The following is a 5116-nucleotide window of genomic DNA, read 5'->3' on the forward strand; positions in this document are numbered from 1 at the left end:
CCGGCCCATAGGGGCGCTAGGGGCGCCGCCCCACCTCTTCCCACATTAAAAAAAATATATTAAAAAAAAATTTAAATTAAAAAATATATATAAAAAAAAAACATATTTAAAAAATATATATATTTTATATTTTTATTTTTAATGAACAAGGTAAATATCATACAATTGGTATCAGTAAAATGTATAATCTACAATAAAATCTCGTTTAAAATTGTGTTACGATGTCTAAAGTTACTGATAAATCCAACCCGGTATCACGGCAAGACGTGAACATGTGACGATTTACCATGTTGGGAGCAGTGGCGGCGCCAGAGATTTTCTCTAGGGGGTGCTGTGGGGTAGCTTGACGTTTCATAGAGGGTGCTCAAACATTAAGGGTTTCCCATTAATGCACCAGCGCTACAGTTGAATTTTCTACTGCAACACTCCCCACACGCACACAGTGTACAGTTACAATGAAGGCTCGATAATCAGCTCACGGCATATAGGTGTAATCAGGGGTAAAGTGCTATTTTTACAAGTGGGGAGAGGACCTCACCTCCTCTAGGAGGGTCCTCACCTCCTCTAGTGGGGTCCGGGGGCATGCTCCCCCGGGAAGATTTTTTTTTAAATATTGAAGTTAAAAGCATCAATCTGGTGCACTTTGAGAGCAACATTAAGAGATCTACAGTATGGATACATCTCTCAACACCCATACGAAACAGAACTGCAAACAGATTTACTTTTTTTTTATGGATATTTTACAAATCACTCCCCTTTTAAAACAAACCGTTTGAGACCCACTGAGATAACTAGACTCAAGTTAACTATCTAAACACTGAGAGTCCTTTACTTCACCTGAGCTGAGGTTATCTGAAACTCTCAGTCTGACAGGAGAGAGTTCTCTCTCCACCTTGTTGTTGAAAAAGCTCCTTATATCCGTTAGCTTGGCTAGCTAGCACCAGATGCTAACCACAACGATCTCCGGTAGATCTCTCTCTCGCTCGCCCACGCACACAAAATGGCTCGTGCCACACACACACAGAGCAGAGCTTGAATGAAACACAGAGACCCAGAAGTAAGCTACTTGTACTCACAAGGCCTATTATGTGCAGAATCCCTCTCACTTTCATGTGGTTTTGATTGAGTGTCCACACGTGGACGTTTAAGGACTAAAAAACGTTGCTGTTAGCATATCATTTAGCGCTCTAGCTAACAGGAAGTCACTCAAGTGTCACAAAGTAATTTAGCCTATGGGTAGGTCAAAAATCGAATGGGTGCTGGCCACTGGCCTAATCATATCACCTGTGTTGGCTTTATGTTTTTGGTCCAACATTTGTTTGTTTCACATTTGCATTGATGTAATCAATAATTTTTCTAATTTAATAAAAATAATAATAATAATTTTCGAAAAAAATAAAAAAACACATATTTCTTGGGGGTGCTTAGGGGGTGCTTTGGCAATCCTGGGGGGTGCTTCAGCACCCCCTAGCTCCCCCCTGGCGCCGCCTCTGGCTGGGAGACGTGAACATGTCACGGTTTCGTCCCCTTCAAACGTGACAGCTACACGGTATTGTTAACCCATGTTAACCAGTGGAGAAATAACCGGAAATACCAAGCAAATGCTACCCCGACGTAATGATTTATTTTTTAATAGTCACACTCGATTACAGCGATTTTCTTGTTGCCCCAGCTGGTCGACACCTCTTTTAGCATAAACAAAGGCTACATTAATGTATTAAATCGATGTTAATCCATGCGTGTGGATGTGGAATTAACGGACGTGACGTTGTGCGATTGAGTTGCCAAGCAACAGCTTCGGTTCATGTTAATTTACAAACTATTCAACTACAACCGTAGTTATATTTAAAAACATGTTAGAAGGCCTAACGAAATACTTTAATGCACATTAAAATGTAAATGTGAAGGAATGTGTGTATAACAAAATACATCGGTCATTAAACGAAACCGGAAACAGACGTAGGCAAGATCCTCAGCTCGATGATTGGATGGTTATCCGCAATGCATGCTGGGATTTGGTGTTTATGTGATGTGAAATCTGAAAACGTTTTTAAAAAATACAATAATACTTTATTCCGAGTGTGCTTGCTTTACTCTTTGAAAGTCATCACATAACGGCATTGTAATACACGGTTCGGCTGCGGTTTCAAGAGGGTTTCATCCCTCCATATTCTTCTTAAAGCTTTTTTCTTATTCAAAATAAGACCTTAACCTAAAGTACTCTTTAATGTTTAAATTAAGCCTTATTAGTTTGTCTGTTTTGCACATCCTCCTATTAATATCTAATAATAAAATAATACAATTCAATAACGTGCTTTGACCACCAGGTGTCCCTTTCTATCAGCTCTGCACGGTTATGGTGTAAATACAGCCTATCTACCAATTGGATCAAATATAAAAGTCAGCCGAATTAGTGTTGATACTGCAAGGAGACGTATTGTGTGAAAATAAATGTAAGATGTTGTTTAATTGCTTATATATTTATGATCCACGTCACGTTCAGTTTTGGCGGCAGTTCTCCTGTTTGTCTAGAAGTCTTCTCATCAGGGCTCAATAAATAGAGAACTACGGCAGATATGTAATATTTAATGCAGCCGAACCGTGTATTACAATGCCGTTATGTGATGACTTTCAAAGAGAAAAGCAAGCACACTCGGAATAAAGTATTATTGTATTTTTAAAAAACGTTTTCAGATTTCACATCACATAAACACCAAATCCCAGCATGCATTGCGGATAACCATCCAATCATCGAGCTGAGGATCTTGCCTACGTCTGTTTCCGGTTTCGTTTAATGACCGATGTATTTTGTTATACACACATTCCTTCACATTTACATTTTAATGTGCATTAAAGTATTTCGTGAGGCCTTCTAACATGTTTTTAAATATAACTACGGTTGTAGTTGAATAGTTTGTAAATTAACATCAACCGAAGCTGTTGCTTGGCAACTCAATCGCACAACGTCACGTCCGTTAATTCCACATCCACTCGCATGGATTAACATCGATTTAATACATTAATGTAGCCTTTGTTTATGCTAAAAGAGGTGTCGACCAGCTGGGGCAACAAGAAAATCGCTGTAATCGAGTGTGACTATTAAAAAATAAATCATTACGTCGGGGTAGCATTTGCTTGGTATTTCCGGTTATTTCTCCACTGGTTAACATGGGTTAACAATACCGTGTAGCTGTCACGTTTGAAGGGGACGAAACCGTGACATGTTCACGTCTCCCAGCATGGTAAATCGTCACATGTTCACGTCTTGCCGTGATACCGGGTTGGATAAGTCACATGTTTCCTGCCTGGCCTTGCCCCCGAGACAAACAGCAGCAACCAGCACGTTACAAAAGTCTCAATAGTAAACTGTGCCGCCGAAACATAATTTCAGCCAATCAGCGCCATCAAATATTTTGGTCACGAGGGCGCTCACGTTGGCGCCCACGTTGCTTACGTGACGTGAGTTGTTTTTTAGACTCGTGAGTGACCAAGGTGACGCAGTATTTAGAATGGTGTGCAGGTGGAGTCGCCGGACCTCGGTCCGCACCCAATTCCGTGCAAGAGCTACTCTCCAATCCTTTCCAAAGGAGAAGTTTGGGAGATAAATTGATACTTAAAGACCTTGGACCGGACCAACCCGATTTGTATATATCACAGCAAGCTCGTGAAAAAGACAAAACGTATCAACGAGGCTAGCTGGATGCAAACGATGCAAACAGGTAAATGCTATCTTTTGTTTCCCATGCTTGCTTTTCAAACAGATACAATCTGTTCAGAAACTAGACAAAAGTTAAACAAGTACAAACCACAGACTGTCTGTGTCATGGAGAATACAGTCGCTGGTTTATTTATGTCTGTATAGGCCGTTGTTGTGAGTGTGGACGGTCGGAGCATATATAACGTTAGCTTAGCCAAGCTCCATTCAGAAAACAAGCATTCTAAAAGGTTTTTCGCCTGCCGTCAGTCTGCAGACTTGTCAAAGCATTAATTCATGGTTTTTACTAACCGGTATCAGTATGTTGTTACGTCGGTATCATTTAGAAACGTGTATTACAGATTGAGAGAAAGAAAATAAATGCCTTGGAATCACAATTGATGAGAAACTGAGCTGGAAACCTCACATAAAACATATTCATTCCAAAGTTTCAAGAAGTATTGCAATATTAAACAAGGCAAAACAGATTATTGATCATAATTCCCTCTACATTCTTTACTGTTCATTGGTTTTACCTTATGTAAGTTACTGTGCAGAGGTTTGGGGCAGTAATTATAAAGCTACAACACAATCCCTATTTATTCTACAAAAAAGAGCAATAAGACTTATTAAAAATGTCGGCTTAGGGATCATACAAACCCATTATTAGTCAGATCTTGTTGAATTCCAAATCGCACAAATCATGTTTAAGGCAAAAAACGTTCAATTACCTGGGAATATGCAGATAATGTTCAATGAAAGACAAGGGAATTATTATTTACGTGGTTAATTTATATTCACTAATGTTAGGGTGCGCACAACAAAGATACGTTTTTGTGTTTCTGTTTGTGGGGTGAAGATCTGGAACAATTTGAGTGAGGAGCTAAAGGGATGTCCAAACATAAAACTATTCAAAAATTGGTATAAATACACAATTCTTACAAGGTACAGGGATGAAATTGCTAAACCATAACTGTTTATATTCTTGTTTTGTATTCTATTTATGAATTTGTGTATGTATGTATTTGTATATTTAGTCAGCCACCAATTGTGCAAGTTCTCCCACTTAAAAATATGAGAGGCCTGTAATTTTCATCCTAGGTACACTTCAAATATGAGAGACAGAATGGGGGGAAAGAATCCAGGAGAATCAATTCTCCTAACTTGCTTGTATAGATATATATATTATATGAACGATTATATAAATTATTCAAGATTGTAGTATACATTTATATTGTATGTTAACATATATTAAGATGTAAAAAAAATAATATATGTCTCAATAGTTAATAATTTAGATTTTGGGAGAAGGGGTCGGATTAAATAAGTGTAAACTTCTTCCGACCCCTTTTCGGACGTGTAATTAGCTAAAGCTTTGTTGTTTATTGATATCAAACAATGATACTACAGATTATTCAATTA

Source organism: Gymnodraco acuticeps, unplaced genomic scaffold, assembly GCF_902827175.1.
Source record: "Gymnodraco acuticeps unplaced genomic scaffold, fGymAcu1.1, whole genome shotgun sequence".
Classification (NCBI taxonomy): domain Eukaryota; kingdom Metazoa; phylum Chordata; class Actinopteri; order Perciformes; family Bathydraconidae; genus Gymnodraco; species Gymnodraco acuticeps.